This window comes from Procambarus clarkii, chromosome 21, assembly GCF_040958095.1.
Source record: "Procambarus clarkii isolate CNS0578487 chromosome 21, FALCON_Pclarkii_2.0, whole genome shotgun sequence".
NCBI classification, from domain to species: domain Eukaryota; kingdom Metazoa; phylum Arthropoda; class Malacostraca; order Decapoda; family Cambaridae; genus Procambarus; species Procambarus clarkii.
In genome coordinates, this window is record NC_091170.1 from 29,514,044 (window position 1) to 29,532,710 (window position 18,667).

Below are 18,667 nucleotides of genomic sequence, written 5' to 3' on the forward strand. Positions count from 1 at the left end.
CTAGCAGGTATTTTTACAGCTCCTCAAACCTCAGGCTAATAAAACACCCGCTTCTAGCAGGTATTTTTACAGCTCCTCAAACCTCAGGCTAATAAAACACCCGCTTCTAGCAGGTATTTTCACAGCTCCTCAAACCTCAGGCAAATAAAACACCCGCTTCTAGCAGGTATTTTTACAGCTCCTCAAACCTCAGGCTAATAAAACACCCGCTTCTAGCAGGTATTTTCACACCTCTTCAAACCTCAGGCAAATAAAACACCCGCTTCTAGCAGGTGTTTTCACACCTCTTCAAACCTCAGGCTAATAAAACACCCGCTTCTAACAGGTATTTTCACACCTCTTCAAACCTCAGGCTAATAAAACACCCGCTTCTAGCAGGTATTTTCACACCTCTTCAAACCTCAGGCAAATAAAACACCCGCTTCTAGCAGGTGTTTTCACACCTCTTCAAACCTCAGGCTAATAAAACACCCGCTTCTAGCAGGTATTTTCACAGCTCCTCAAACCTCAGGCTAATAAAACACCCGCTTCTAGCAGGTGTTTTCACACCTCTTCAAACCTCAGGCTAATAAAACACCCGCTTCTAGCAGGTATTTTCACACCTCTTCAAACCTCAGGCAAATAAAACACCCGCTTCTAGCAGGTGTTTTCACACCTCTTCAAACCTCAGGCTAATAAAACACCCGCTTCTAGCAGGTATTTTCACAGCTCACACCTCAATCTGAACAAAACGTCTCTGCGTCAGGCAAAGGTTCTCACCGCAGGTCGACAAGCACCACTCTTGGTAACGCGCGCCGCTCTTGGTAACGCGCACCACTCTTGGTAACGCGCACCACACTTGGTAACGCGCGCCCGTTCTCTACACACGGTAATAACGTAGTCCGCCTGCACCGGGAGCCGCCCCACCCACAATCACCTGCCACCTTAACCACCACCTTCACTCTCATAACGACACGGGTTGGTTACGGGAAGTGATGGAGGGGGGGTGATGGGGAGAGCCGTGATGGAGGGGGCAGTGATGGAGAGGGCAGTGATGGAGGGGGCAGTGATGGAGAGGGCAGTGATGGAGGGGGCAGTGATGGAGAGGGCAGTGATGGAGAGGGCAGTGATGGAGAGGGCAGTGATGGAGAGGGCAGTGATGGAGCCGGCAGTGATGGAGGGGGCAGTGATGGAGGGGGCAGTGATGGAGCCGGCAGTGATGGAGGGGGCAGTGATGGAGAGGGAAGTGAAGTTGCAGTGGAGGGAATTGCAATGACCAAAACTCAGGAACTGGTAGTTTGGAGAACCACAGCAATAGTGTGAAGGGAGAAGGGAAGGGGAACAAGCCGCTAAGCCATTACGACTATATAGCACTTGGAAGGGGTCAGGATAAGGATTTGGGATGGGACGGGGGTAATGAATGGTACCCAACCACTTGAACGGTCAGGGGGATTGAACGTCGACCTGCAGGAAGCGAGGAAAAGAAGAAATTAGCACAAAAAACGGAGATGGCTTCAATTAGGTGGCCAAGTCAAGCACAGGTATGAACAACCCGGAAAAAATATAAATTGAGAATATTTGCAAGTACTATGCACAGGGAATAGGCAAATATAGACCCATAGGCGAAATATGCACTTTTATGCATCCTCAAAAATGCATTAACATGTTGGGGAAGGGATACACGCCGTTTTGGAACAGAGTGCAGATACCTCGACCCTAAACTGTGAAAATTTTCAATTGATTTATAAAAGTTACAATCTTCAGTGCCCGGAATTCCACGTGAGAGGTACACAGCCGCATAGAGGGAGAGAACAATACGATATTACTGAATTTTTTTTTTTTAGAGGCAAGCAGAAACAGAGTAGAACATATAAGTGAGAGGAACAGGCAGATAGAATCATTGTAGGAGTACAGAGAGGGAGGAAGATATCCACAAGACTGGAATACAAGTCATCAAGTTCACAACACCCGCGCTACAACACCACACAACACCCGCGCTACAACACCACACAACACCCACACTACAACACCACACAACACCCACACTACAACACCACACAACACCCACACTACTACACCACACAACACCCACACTACAACACCACACAACACCCACACTACAACACCACACAACACCCACACTACAACACCACACAACACCCACACTACAACACCACACAACACCCGCACTATAACACCACACAACACCCGCACTACAACACCACACAACACCCGCACTACAACACCACACAACACCCACACTACTACACCACACAACACCCACACTACAACAACACCACACAACACCCACACTACAATAACACCACACAACACCCACACTACAACACCACACAACACCCACACTACAACACCACACAACACCCACACTACAACACCACACAACACCCGCACTATAACACCACACAACACCCGCACTACAACACCACACAACACCCGCACTACAACACCACACAACACCCACACTACTACACCACACAACACCCACACTACAACAACACCACACAACACCCACACTACTACACCACACAACACCCACACTACAACAACACCACACAACACCCACACTACAACAACACCACACAACACCCACACTACAACAACACCACACAACACCCACACTACAACAACACCACACAACACCCACACTACAACAACACCACACAACACCCACACTACAACAACACCACACAACACCCACACTACAACAACACCACACAACACCCACACTACAACAACACCACACAACACCCACACTACAACAACACCACACAACACCCACACTACAACAACACCACACAACACCCACACTACAACAACACCACACAACACCCACACTACAACACCACACAACACCCGCACTACAACACCACACAACACCCGCACTACAACACCACACAACACCCGCACTACAACACCACACAACACCCGCACTACAACACCACACAACACCCACACTACAACAACACCACACAACACCCACACTACAACAACACCACACAACACCCACACTACAACAACACCACACAACACCCACACTACAACAACACCACACAACACCCACACTACAACAACACCACACAACACCCACACTACAACAACACCACACAACACCCACACTACAACAACACCACACAACACCCACACTACAACAACACCACACAACACCCACACTACAACAACACCACACAACACCCACACTACAACAACACCACACAACACCCACACTACAACAACACCACACAACACCCACACTACAACAACACCACACAACACCCACACTACAACAACACCACACAACACCCACACTACAACAACACCACACAACACCCACACTACAACAACACCACACAACACCCACACTACAACAACACCACACAACACCCACACTACAACAACACCACACAACACCCACACTACAACACACAACACCCACACTACAACACCACACAACACCCACACTACAACACCACACAACACCCGCACTATAACACCACACAACACCCGCACTACAACACCACACAACACCCGCACTACAACACCACACAACACCCGCACTACAACACCACACAACACCCACACTACTACACCACACAACACCCACACTACAACAACACCACACAACACCCACACTACAACAACACCACACAACACCCACACTACAACAACACCACACAACACCCACACTACAACAACACCACACAACACCCACACTACAACACCACACAACACCCACACTACAACACCACACAACACCCGCACTATAACACCACACAACACCCGCACTACAACACCACACAACACCCGCACTACAACACCACACAACACCCGCACTACAACACCACACAACACCCGCACTACAACACCACACAACACCCACACTACAACAACACCACACAACACCCACACTACAACAACACCACACAACACCCACACTACTACACCACACAACACCCACACTACAACAACACCACACAACACCCACACTACACCACCACCACACAACACCCACACTACAACACCACACAACACCCACACTACAACACCACACAACACCCACACTACAACACCACACAACACCCGCACTACTACACCACACAACACCCACACTACAACACCACACAACACCCACACTACAACACCACACAACACCCACACTACAACACCACACAACACACATTCTGGACCAGGGGGAGGGGGGGGGAGACCTACCAAAGCCTACCAGAAGTGACACGCGATATGGGAAAATCACTCACATTCGCAAACATGCAAGGACTAAAGTCAAAATCTGACTTGGGTAATGGATTGGACGTAGTCTTGAGGACTCCAGGTGACCCTCAGTCGTCCGCCAAGTAGCACTTAATAATTATTAACTACTAACAAGGAAATAATTTAACGTGTGACCCATATAATATCTCTAGCACAAGTATAATTGAACAATCTGGACTGTTAAAGAAACTTCGTTATCATTAGAAAATAAAGAGTATTACATAGAAAGCACTTTGCTATTTAGTCACGAATTATTTTTATGCATTTTATCATTAATTTTTATTTTTTTAATTCCAAGATATGAAGATAATTCAAAATATTACGATTGTCAACAGGAATATTATGATTGTCAACAGGAATATTATGATTGTCAACAGGAATATTATGAGTGTCAACAGGAATATTATGATTGTCAACAGGAATATTGCGATTGTCAACAGGAATATTACGATTGTCAACAGGAATATTATGAGTGTCAACAGGAATATTACGAGTGTCAACAGGAATATTACGAGTGTCAACAGGAATATTATGATTGTCAACAGGAATATTATGAGTGTCAACAGGAATATTATGATTGTCAACAGGAATATTATGAGTGTCAACAGGAATATTATGATTGTCAACAGGAATATTGTGTTACCGGAACCTGGCCAAGTTTTGTTGTTTAAACAGGATTAATTTTTGCTTTTCTCAAAACCATGGAGAGGAAATCACGGTAAAATGTCAGCCGTGCTTAACTAAAGGCCGACATAAAGTCAACAGAATTTAGAAATATGTACATTAAGGATAGAAACACCCGCAGGCAACACCCACCCAGAGGACCCGCACGCAACACCCACCCAGAGGACCCGCACGCAACACCCGCACAAGAGTACCCGCACGCAACACCCACCCAGAGGACCCGCACGCAACACCCGCACAAGAGTACCCGCACGCAACACCCGCACAAGAGTACCCGCACGCAACACCCACCCAGAGGACCCGCACGCAACACCCACCCAGAGGACCCGCACGCAACACCCACCCAGAGGACCCGCACGCAACACCCGCACAAGAGTACCCGCACGCAACACCCACCCAGAGGACCCGCACGCAACACCCACCCAGAGGACCCGCACGCAACACCCACCCAGAGGACCCGCACGCAACACCCACCCAGAGGACCCGCACGCAACACCCGCACAAGAGTACCCGCACGCAACATACAAACCAACACATGTCTAATCCATATCAGTCATTGAAACTCTATTTACTACTGGTAGGAATATGCGGGTCCAACCCCCCCCCCCCCCCCCCCCACCCTCCTCCCTCCCCTCGTATTGTTGAATGTTGATGTAGTGGTGATGGGGGAGGGAGATATGGGGGGGGGGGATGGGGATGCTCCTCCTCCTCACCATCCCCCCCCACTACCATCATTATACGATCCCCTACCCCCGTCCATAGCAGCACTATAGTATAGTGGCCTGCATCGTAAATTTGCTTCCCTCGTTATTTTCATACAAGAGTCCGCCCACCACCATCACCCCAGCCTCAATCGCCACTACCACGCCTACCACTATCGCCACCACCACTCCTACAACCATCACTATCATTCACGCATCACCAATGTACATTCATCAGCAACACTATACACCCACAGCTGATGAGCGCTGAACATCCTTCACAATTCATCCTTCACCCTGACTATGCACTCATCAAAATAACTGTACACCATCCCCCATGATTCTCAAGTAGCCTATAACCTATGGCAACACACAAACCTGGAAACATCACTGGCATATGCAACGTACAGACAATCAACCAAGACAGTGAACATCAGGATAAAGTTGACACCTCAGTACACCTGTTCACAACCCGAAATTAGCCAGGTACACAAGCCCAGCATAGGCCAATAGGCCTGCTGCGACGCGCCTTAACTCTGATGTTCTTATCTTTTTGAGAAAGACTAACAGTGTTGGACGTCCCATCACCTTGGGAGACACCACCAAGAGACACAATCACGACATGAATAATACTCAGATGTGCCTACAGTGTACAATGTCAGACTGTTCGACAGGGGAAGGGAACAAAACGAAGATACAAAAAGAAAATTAATTCTTAGAAAAAAAGTCAACGGAATAAGAGAGAAGAGACTGTTTTCGTAGGAGAGAAGAGCTACGAACTATAAGAGGCGGGTCCAGAAGCTCAATATATATAGAAGCTCAAAATATCAAAATCAAAAAAGTTACAGCACCGCTCCTGTGCCAGGTAAGTCCACTACGGGCTCGCCATAGCCCGTGCTACTTGGAACTTTATGTTCAGAGTAGCTGAATCTAAAACAATAACAGCTCAAATTCAACCTACAGTGACACTGACTGACTCCCCCCCCCCCCACCGTCCTCCCCTATTACTGGCACATAAAAACATTTCATTATGGGAGATAATTATGCATGAAGCTGATATTCACAATATTGGAGGACAGGAGACATAAAGTTATAATATTGCCCACAATAATATGGGTCGATATAAGCGTGTGTGTTCATATCTCTCCCCCACTGGCCAGCGTTACAGTACATCTGGACGGTAGTAGAGCGACGGTCTTGCTTCTTGCAGGTCGGCGTTCAATCCCCCCGAGTGTCCAAGTGCTTGGGCGTCATTCTTTTCCTCCATGCTATCCTAAATTCTTCTCCCCGTATCTCTTCCCAGTGCTATATAGTCTTAATGGCCTGGTGCTTTCTCCTGATAATTATCTTACCTGCCCCCCCCCCCGTCCCACTTTCTCTCCCTTCCCCTCCTCTCCCTTCCTCCCCTCCCTTCCTCCCTCCCCCTCTCTTTCTCTCTGCGTCATTGAGATTTTTCTCGGACTAAACTTCTCAGAATCCTCCCTCCACCACTGGGCGAGGGGACGGCCACAGAGGGGAAAGAGGTTTACCTCGAATTTACTGGGAAAAGATAGAGAGGGCGAGGGGAGGCGACGTGAGGGGAAGGAAACTGACCTATAGTGTACCTGAGGGGAAGGGTTGCGGTGACTACAGGTAAGGCCAGGCTCGGAGCTCGAGCGCTGCATGGTCAGCAGCAGCAGTAGCAGGAGGAGACGCAGCAGCAGCAGCAGCAGCAGCAGCAGCAGCAGCAGGAAGAGACGGGCCATCACCGTCACAGTGTTGTAGGGAATTGGGTTAAGGGTCTGACGACTTACAATTCTTTCAACAGTCGACGTGGCCTAGTAAATATGTTATAGGAAAATAAGTCTGGTGTCATTACATTATACAACCGACGATTAGAAAGGCGGGATCCAAGAGCTAAAAGCTCGATCTTGTAAGCACAAATACCTGCCTGATACCTGCTTGATGGGATTCTGGGAGTTCTTCTACTCCCCAAGTTCAAAAGACCAGGTTGAAAAGCTAAAAGATCGATCCTGTAGGCAGAAATAGGCGAGTACAAATGCGTGGAGAGTGCTGGCGGCGCGCCTCCGCCAGTTGCTGGAGCCGCTACGCAATTTCTGCATGGCGGTGACTTCTCCGCCACCTGGCGGGCGCTGGCGACGCCTGGCCGGTGGCTGGGTGGGGGACGTGGGTGAATGGGTGGGTGAGGGAGAAGGATGAGTGGGTGGGTGGGGGAGGTGAATACCTGGGTGGGTGGGGGAGGTGGATACCTGGGTGTGTGGGGGGATGGGACATGGGTGAGGGGGGAGGTTAAACGAATGGGCGGGAGAACAGCTTGCCACGTCCACCCACCCACCCCGCCCAGTCCCACCCGCACCAAGCCTCACAATTCACTATAATAATTAGGCTACCTGTTATAATTACAGACGAGAATTAGGAGGTTCTGCTCCGTTTACTGGTAATTCCTTTGATTCATCGCCAGTTTTCCCTCGTCTCCTCCACCATTCCCCTCCCCCCCTTGTCTCCACCATTCCCCTCCCCCCCTTGTCTCCACCATTCCCCTCCCCCCCTTGTCTCCACCATTCCCCTCCCCCCCCCCTTGTCTCCACTATTCCTCTCCCCCCCTTGTCTCCACCATTCCCCTCCCCCCCTTGTCTCCACCATTCCCCTCCCCCCCTTGTCTCCACCATTCCCCTCCCCCCCCTTGTCTCCACCATTCCCCTCCCCCCCTTGTCTCCACTATTCCTCTCCCCCCCTTGTCTCCACTATTCTCCCCTCTGTCTCTACCAGTTTCCCACTCGTATCTTCTCACTCGCCACCAATCACCCCCCACAACCCAGCGCCCTCGCCACCATTCTAATACTCCCCCACTCTCCAACACTCTCCACACCACTCCTCATTAGTCTGCCCCTCCCCCTCCCCCCCCCCCTTCCATCACTCACCCCCTCCCCACAAACCCCTTTCATGGGTCTCCCCTAAAGCGTGACGTATAGTTCCACCAAAAAAAGGGAATTCTATAAAAACCGTCTGACCAGCGGCGTCCACACACCGTAACATTAATGACTTAAGGTCAGTCAATACGCAGGCGGAGCAGTCGGCGTGCGACGAACACGCACGCATGTACGCACGCACGCACGCACATGAAGGGAAGGCAGCTTTACGCGTCAGAAAATGAGACTTGGGAGTATTCATAACCCTACGTGAAACACCACAAACACACACTCCCGTGTTGTGTAGTGGCTAGGATACGCGGCTCTCACCCGCGAGGCCCGGGTTCGATTCCCGGCACGGGAAACCGTTTGTTCGGGACCAAAGAGCCAGAGCTCAACCCCCGCAAACACAACTAGGTGAGTACACAAACATCAACACAATAACGTAGGCAGTAGCGGCAAAACTGGCCAACCGTTAGGGAAGCCTTCTGAACCTATACAACCTACGTGCGACCAGACATGCAGCGATCCCCACCATCATAAAACATAGAACAAAACTTGAAAATGTCCAAATACAGGCACCAAAGCTCGTTCTAGAACAGAGGGAACTGAGCTATGAGCAATAACTAAGCAAATTTGACCTACCAACAGGAGAAAATATAAGAATGTTGGGACATGAAAACGGCATAAAAGATCACAAAGATAATTGACAAAGTAAATATTGAAACAATGTTCAAGCTGCTTAAAGCGGAACACGTGGAAAAAGATGGAAACTAACGAGAAAAAAATGAGTCACAGGGATGTTAGAAGAAACTTTTCAACGGAAGAGTGATAAATAGATGGAATAGATAAGATGAATAAGTTGTCGAAGAGCATTATAATATATATATGTTTATATATATTATAATATATAATATTATATTGACTCCTTCTGAAGATGTATTAATATACGAAAGTACTTAAGGAAATTCCTGTTTCATTTTTCCTCCGTGGTCTGACATTCTCACACTTTTTAATCACGTGTTTATTTTCGTGATATATATATATTATAATATATGTGTGTATATGTGAATGTATGTATGTGCGTTATCTTGAGATGATTTCGGGGTTTAGCTTCCCCACGGCCCGTTCCTCGACCAGGCCTCCTTTTTGTTACACACACCTCCCAGGAAGCAGCTGTCTAACTTCCAGGTACCTATTTACTGCTAGGTGAACAGGTGCATCAGAGTGAAAGAAACTCTCCCCCATTTGTTTCCGCCTCCACCGGGGATTGAACCCGGAACCTCAGGGCTACGAATCCGAAGCGCCGTCCACTCAGCTGTCAGGCCCCTGTGTGTGTGTGCGTGTGAGAGAGCGGAGGCAGCAACATCTTGGTAACGGGTCGTAAGCATTATTGTCTGTAAGTAGCCCTGGCGACACTGATGGCCTTATAGTCGAGTATTATCCAGCCCAGAGGACGCGTCTGTCTTGGCTTGGGGGAGGTAGTGGGTGGGGGGAAGTGGGTGGTGGAGGTGGGGGGCAGTGGGTGGTGGACAGTGGGCGTGCTGTAGAAGATGGGTGTGGAAAGATGGTCAATGCTGGGTGGGTGGTAGACGGCCACTGAACATTCAGTGTACAGTCGGTACACTGAATTAGAGCTCACTATTTAGTGAGCTCTAATACTGACACGCGTAATGTCTCTACGAGAAGACCTTTGGAGCAGGTCAGTGGAATCGAACCCTGGACCCCCATGACGCAGGTTCAATTCCTCGCGTCATGGGAGTCCAGATTCGAGCCTTACTGTAAATAACATGTAACTATTACAGTAAGGCTGAAAGTACCAGGTGAGAATACTGGCACCTGGGGGGACCTGGACACCTTCAGTCACTCCCCCACTGGCACCTGGGGGGACCTGGACACCTTCAGTCACTCCCCCACTGGCACCTGGGGGGACCTAGACACCTTCAGTCACTCCCCCACTGGCACCTGGGGGGACCTGGACACCTTCAGTCACTCCCCCACTGGCACCTGGGGGGACCTGGACACCTTCAGTCACTCCCCCACTGGCACCTGGGGGGACCTGGACACCTTCAGTCACTCCCCCACTGGCACCTGGGGGGACCTGGACACCTTCAGTCACTCCCCCACCGGCACCTGGGGGGACCTGGACACCTTCAGTCACTCCCCCACTGGCACCTGGGGGGACCTAGACACCTTCAGTCACTCCCCCCACTGCCTCTGTGATAATATTCCCTTACATTTAACCCCCAATTCTCTCGCCTGTTTCCTGTTTCTCCCTTTCTGTTCCTCTGGCGTTTCTCCCCTTACTCCACCCACATTTTCCTTTTTCCCCTTCCCCTCATTCCTAAAACACGCGCCTGGCCTAACTCCCCTTGCACTACCCCTGACTCTCCATCTCCCCTCATTTCCCCGTCTCGTGCCTGTCTTCTCCTGTCCTCCCTCCCTACCCGTCCCCTCCGATCGACCCCCCTCCCCCCCCGTCACCTCCCTGTTATTCTGTATACGCAGAGAAGGATGGAGACACAGGATATACGCAGAGAAGGATGGAGACACAGGATATACGCAGAGAAGGATGGAGACACAGGATATGCGCAGAGAAGGATGGAGACACAGGATATACGCAGAGAAGGATGCAGACACAGGATATGCACACATCCTGCCGGCTCAACCTCCGCCATCCTAGAACATCCCTAGCATCTCTGACTGGGCCATAGGATAACCAACAACAGCAGCAGGATAACCAGAAGACTAACAACAGCAGCAGGATAACCAACAACAGCAGCAGGATAACCAGAAGACTAACAACAGCAGCAGGATAACCAACAACAGCAGCAGGATAACCAGAAGACTAACAACAGCAGCAGGATAACCAACAACAGCAGCAGGATAACCAACAACAGCAGCAGGATAACCAACAACAGCAGCAGGATAACCAGAAGACTAACAACAGCAGCAGGATAACCAACAACAGCAGCAGGATAACCAACAACAGCAGCAGGATAACCAACAACAGCAGCAGGATAACCAACAACAGCAGCAGGATAACCAACAACAGCAGCAGGATAACCAACAACAGCAGCAGGATAACCAGAAGACTAACAACAGCAGCAGGATAACCAGCAAGACTAACAACAGCAGCAGGATAACCAGCAAGACTAACAACAGCAGCAGGATAACCAGCAAGACTAACAACAGCAGCAGGATAACCAGCAAGACTAACAACAGCAGCAGGATAACCAGCAAGACTAACAACAGTAGCAGGATAACCAACAAGAACAGCAGCAGCAGGATAACCAACAACAGCAGCAGGATAACAACAACAGCAGCAGCAGGATAACCAACAGCAACAGCAGGATATCCATCAACAGCAGCAGGATAACCAACAACAACAACAGCAGCAGGATAACCAACACGTCAACAAGAACAATAATACCAATCAACGTCTCCGTCAAGTCTCCAGTTTCCAGCTGGCAAATGGCGCTGAAAACTAAGAAAATCATTTATATTTGTTCGGCCGAGGCTCGTGCCGTAAACCCCAGAGGGGCGGGGGACGGGGGGAAGGGGTGGGGGAAGGGGTGGGGAAAGGGGTGGAGGAAGGGCGGGGGGAGGGCGTCAACACCCCAGACCCACAGCCTCGAGCCGCCCTCCTATCGGCGCCGGGGTGTTCAGGGTGTAAACAAAGCAGAGGACGCGGACAGATGCACACCCTACACCCCCGCAGGTGAGGACTGAAGAGTGACCCGACACCCCCGCCACCTGTACTGGTTACTCCCATCTGGTCACTCCTCCCACTCACCACCCACACTACTACCACTCCCCCCCCCTGCCCACGCCCCCCACACCCACAACACCAAGAACGGAACTTGACAGAACAGGAAGTCATTACGAGGGCGGGGCGGGCAGGAACTCGCGCGTGGGCACGGAGGGGGGGGGGGGCACGCGTGTGGGCACGGATGGGGCACGGCCGTACAGGTGTAGCAGGAACAAGGTGCAAGACCAGAGGAGCAGGGAAACACAAGGTGGCCACACTAGGGTGGGCAGCCACACCATGCCTGGTCAGTACAGCTTCTTGGACCTGGTTGATGGGGTTCTGGGAGTTCTACTCCCCAAGCCCGGCCCGAGGCCAGGCTTGACTTGTGAGAGTTTGGTCCACCAGGCTGTTGCTTGGAGCGGCCCGCAGGCCCACATACCCACCACAGCACGGTTGGTCCTTGACCCTTCACGGAACTTGACAATGACCCTTCAGTGCGCGGAACACTTGGATCCGTACTACAATATGTTCCCCAGTGTGAAATTCCCACCTAAAAGATACCGAGCAACTAGTCTCCGAGCAACGCGTGCTCAGCTACGAGAGAAGACGGCAAGAGTTATGCCTTACTACACTGGAAAAGAGAGAGGACAGGAGCAATTATTCACTGTCGGGGGGGGGGGGGGGAGTGTAATAAGCCAGTGGACTGAGCCAGAAGTGGAGCTCGAGGCTAACTACTTACATACATCCAGGAGTGGCTATGTTAAGATGCAAGAGTCATCAAAATAAAAATCAATAAGAGTCTTGGATGCTATAGCAAGAAGCGACCGGATACAAAGGCGATGCCCAAGAGCTGATGCTTGTCCTGTGAGCACACACACACAGGAGAATACACAGACAAGAGACTAAACTATACCTGGTGTAAATGAGCAACGTGCCGAGACGTCACAATATACTGAGAATAAAGGAAGGAGCAAGAAACCTCCACGGAATGAAAGGAATACAAGTCTGAAACAGGAAGAGGAAACAGGACCTAGGAGTTGATGGAACTCGTATCCAAACACCAGAGGCACTACGGGCTATTCATGCCCGTGCCACCTCTTGGGGGTGGCTTAATCTTCATCAATCAATCAACCAGAGGTTCACATAAACACCATAACATCAATAGCAGGCACATGTAAAATGGAAAATATAAATGCTATATGAACAACATTAAGGGAGCTAAGGAAGGAAGAGCGGTGGGAAAATGGAATGAACTAAAGGAGCAGGTTGTGGAAGTCAACTCTATTCATAACTTTAAAAATATATATGATAGAGAAATATGACAGGAGTCATTGCTTTAAACAATTGGCGGCTAGAAAGCCCGGTTGCTCGAGCCTGCAGACACAAATAGGTGAGTACACACACACACACACACACACACACACACACACACACACACACACACACACACGCGTGCGTGCGACTTTAACCCTGACAAATGCAAGGTTATGAGGCCAGGAATTATAGCAAGAAGATCTCAGATAAAGTACAGGGTGAAGTAAGTAATTATCAAAAGAAGGCACCAAGCCGAGGAGGCTATGTAGCACTATGGTACAGCTTGAAAGGAAGGTAATTTTCCTCTTCTGAAAAACAGAGAAACTGCTTGATACCTGGTTGACGGGTTCTGGGAGTTCTTCTACTCCCCAAGCCCGGCCCGAGGCCAGGCTCGACTTGTGAGAGTTTGGTCCACCAGGCTGTTGCTATGAGCGGCCCACAGGCCCACATACCCACCACAGCCTGGCTGGTCCGGCACTCCTTTGAAGAAAGACTTAGGATTGGACCTAACTGGAAATCTAACACCCGAGGCACAGCAGGATAACGAGTGCAGCATATGCTATACTGACCATCCTCCTGGTTATCCTTCACCAACTTAGAGAAAGATCACTTCCGACCGCTGGGTATCCTTTGTCAGACCTACTATCGAGTATGCTGCCCCCGCATGGCACCCCTACCTAAAGAAACATTAAAAAAAAACAGAAAATGTCCAAAAATGTGCAACAAGGCTCGTTTCTGAGTTAAGGGGGACTGAGCTATGGAAGAAGACTGAGGAAAGCAGTAAGGCAGACATGATAACGACATACAAAATAGTTATGGGGGATTGGCAAGGTAATTTGCCCCCAAGAAGTGTATTATATATATTATATATATATTATATATATATTATATATATATTATAATATATATATAATATATATATATATAATATAGAAGCAATGTTCAAATGAAGGAACAATAGAACAAGGAGACATAATTGGAAACACAGACGAGACAGAAAGAACACTTTCAGTCGATGAGTCGTGAACGAGTGGAACGAAATTGTCGAGAAAATTATCAAAAGTCAATTTGATACGCAAAAAAAAAGCGAGAAAAGTCACTGCATTGAACTAATGACGACCGAAAGGCGGGGCTTAGGAGCAGATGCTCGACCTTACAAGCACAATTAGGTGAGCCCACGCAATGCTCCCAGCACCCACCTTTCTCCCTTTTATCTTCAAAATTAAAAAGGTCCGTCGCCTTTACAACCTGGCCGAGCCTCCAACACGCCAGAAGCACCGACAATGACAGTTAAAAAGCACAAAAGTTAGACTTAACAATAGCGACAAGGAACTCCCACCGAGGTCCCGCGAGTGCCCTACTAAACAAGGCAGTTAACGGTCATGTGACAGGCAACCTACACAGCTAGTTATGGGACAGGCAGCTGTTCATCGCGATAGGTCACGTTGAACAGAACATTACACATGTGTTGCCTGCAGTGTTGCATTCAGGGCTGGACACGTACCCATAACACCCACACACCCCCTCCCTCCCCCTCACACACCCGCATGTGTACCCACACCCGCCTGTGTACCCACACCCGCCTACACGCTACACTTCGCGCCTCTGTAACCCAACTCTCGCGCACACAATTACATGTGTGTCCGGGAGCCGGAAATACAATATATGCAAATGGATAACATTCTTAATGAAGTTAAAATAAGCGCGAGATTGGCTTTCAGGCGGAGCGGTGTCCACCTCCCACTGCCGTGCCGGCCTGTGGTTAGTTTGTTTGTTTGTTCACATTTTGGCTTTGTTTGTTTCTAAATAATCTCTTGGTACCTCAGGGGGGGCCTCTCACAGTTAAGAGATAGATAGAGAAACAAGAAAAAAGATAGATAGAAAAAAGATAGAAAAGTCAATGCTCGATCCTGCAGACACAACTAGGTGAGTACACACGCACACACACACGCACGCGCGCGCGCACACACACACACACACACACACACACACACACACACACACACACACACACACACACACACACACACACACACACACACACACACACACGCACGCGCGCGCACACACACACACACACAGGCAAGTTGTGTGTACGTACGTTACCCACAGCGCCGCCAACAGGAACACTCAACCAACATACCTGAAAAGATAAAATGCGTTAAATAATTTGTGCGAAAACCATTTCAGGCTAATAATGCTTTCACGGAAATATTCTAGCCTCTTGAACAGGAGGCGGCTGAGCTAAGACCTGAGGGCCGCAGTGACGCCTCTTCCTTCTTTAAACCCTACCCATAATACATATATGAACAACACATAAACTACATATAATGTAAATAAATAATATATACACACTAAATATATAAATAATATATAAACAAGGTGTCTAGTCGCCTGAATGACTTTTTAAATATAGTTGGTGTGACAACTGATGACTGTAAGGTCTGGATGTCTCAAGTGAACAGCTCATTAAACAAAAAGATATCTTTTTGTCAACTCCCGCCTAATATAAGTCTAATTGTAGCAGCCCTGGAAACACAAACCGTAACTACCCCTATTTTCCGCTTGTTACAACTTGTAATAAAGTTGTTACATCTTGGCTTAACGTGTTTATGACGTATTAGAACGTTGTTACAACTTGCTATATTGGTTGTTATAACTGGTTAGGAGGTGTTAAAACTTGTTCGAACGTTGTACCAACGTCGTAGTTCCGTTGTGTTTGGCGGGAGTAGACTTACTGATGTAACTAGTGCTGCATGTACTAGTTTCATCAGTATGTCTCGCTCTTAAAACAACCAAATACAAGCCTCATAAAATCTTTCATAGTTGGTGCAGCAGCAAAAGTCTCGGAGTAAAATAGCCTCATTTTCCTCTCACTTTTCTGGTTGCTTATAAGGTAACATATTTATAAATTAGCTTTTTCCTTAGCTCCGTCACCACCACCATCAGGAGCCGCGGAAGGAGAATTCGCGAAAGTGGCCACGTGTAAACCAGAACACTTGGGCTCCTCTCACCGTCACCTGCGCAGGTGGTGTTCGCAGCCACCTGCGCAGGTGGCGGTCACAGCCACCTGGACTCAGGTGGTGTGTGTGTAGGTCTAAGAAGAGCCACCCACAGCTATCAAGACACACACAAGCACCTCTTAGACACACCATCAGCTTTCTCATCACGCACTCTCATCTCTCTCCTCCCCATCTGTCCCACACACCTGCACGCAGCCTCCTCCTCCTCTATCTCATTCCTACACCAAGCCTCTGTCTCCCTCTCACACCTGCTTCCAGCCACGCCACCACACGTGCGGCAAGTGTTGTCTAGGAACCTTTCTCCCACTGACCCGTACCTTGAGGCTAGCAGATATCACATTCAGAAAAATGGCATCTCCCCATTTTGTGTATCTCATATTCGTTCAGTCTACTCATTTATCTCCTATGAGTGGGATTCTGACACACACACGCGAGGTATGAGCTACGAGGAAAGGCTAAGGGAGCTGAACCTCACTTCCCTGGAAAACAGAAGAGTAAGGGGGGGGGGAGACATGATAACCACCTACAAAATTCTCAGAGGGAATTGACAGGGTGGACAAAGACAAACCATTTAGCACGGGTGGAACAAGAGGACACAGGTGGAAACTTAGTATCCAAATGAGCCACAGAGATATTAGAAATTTTTTTTTCAGTGTCAGAGTAGTTAACAAATGGAATGCACTAGGAAGTGATGCGGTGGAGGCTGACTCCGTACACAGTTTCAAGTGTAGATATGATAGAGCCCAGTAGGCTCAGGAACCTGTACACCTGTTGATTGACAGTTGAGAGGCGGGACCAAAGAGGCAGAGCTCAACCCCCGCAAGTACAACTAGGTGAGTACAACTAGGTGAGTACACACACACTCCCCCCTATAAAACACCACGTACACCCCCCCCCCCACACACACACACACACACACACACACACACACACTCCCCCCTATAAAACACCACGTACACCCACACACACACAATCCCAGCAGCTGTTTTGATCAACAACACCCGCTCCAAATGACAGCCAGACCAGGAAACATTCAAACAAAACTTGCTTTATTACTGCTTGTTGGAGGGAAAGGGACAGATGGGAGGGGGGGGGATCAGTGGGGAGTTGGAGGAGGAGCAGGGACTAAGGAAGGAAAGATAGAGGTAGGGGGAGGAGAAGGGAGAGAGAAGATAGGGTGGAAGAAGGAAGGAGGAATGGGGAGGAAGAGAGTATGGTGAAGAAGAAGAGAGGGGGAGCGGGGTGATAGAGAAAAAGGAAGGGTAGATAGAAGAGAGAGATAAGGAAAATAATTTAATACCCTATCCTCTCCCACCACCTTCATTCCACCTCTGGCGCCACACAAGCCGTGTGTGATCCCATCATACGTCACGGGGTCCTCAAAATACATGCAGAAAATGTATATATGCTGGTTAGCATTGTAAATGTGTGGCCACGTCTGTGGTAGAAAATAATAATAATAATAAAAACAAAATACATGCACCAGACGTAGGTTCCCAGCAACACCCGCCCTCGGGAGCAAACCACCAAAGATGGTAGATGTTCCCCCTGGCACGAAAATTGAAACCACCGACGTTCGTATCCCCCCCCCCCCCTGAAACATACACAAAACCTGGAACTGGCTTTGGTGGTGACTCGTCAATAAGACAGACGAGTCTTATTGACGTCTTCAACATTCTCAACATTTTGCAAATGTATCATAGAAATATTCTCAATAATTGTCACTTATATACCCACATTGCTGCCCAAGTACCCAACACAAGTGACGCGTTAAAATCACAAACTAAATAAATACGAATAAATATTATCACCATTATGATACCAGCATGAGATGAACCCCTCCTCCTCCCCCCATCCCTAGGGAGAGGATGCTGAGGGGGTGAGATGCATCACTGCGGCCTGATCAAAGGGCAGCAGCAGCATCATCAAAGTCAGGAACAGGTGGGGAAGGCTGTGGGCTCCCCGGGACACACACACACACACACACACACACACACACACACACACACTCGTGATAGG

The 18,667-nt window shown here is 49.0% G+C and overlaps 1 protein-coding gene and 1 non-coding gene across 3 annotated transcripts in view; one reads left to right on the forward strand and one right to left on the reverse strand.

Moving 5' to 3' along the window:
* The window catches only part of CenG1A (Centaurin gamma 1A), a 491,255-nt gene that overhangs the window by 187,058 nt on the left and 285,530 nt on the right, over window positions 1-18,667 (reverse strand). The gene's annotated exons all lie outside the window — the stretch shown is intronic.
* Window positions 8,853-8,924, forward strand: TRNAE-CUC (transfer RNA glutamic acid (anticodon CUC)). The gene has a single exon. It is a non-coding gene; the product is annotated as a tRNA-Glu (tRNA).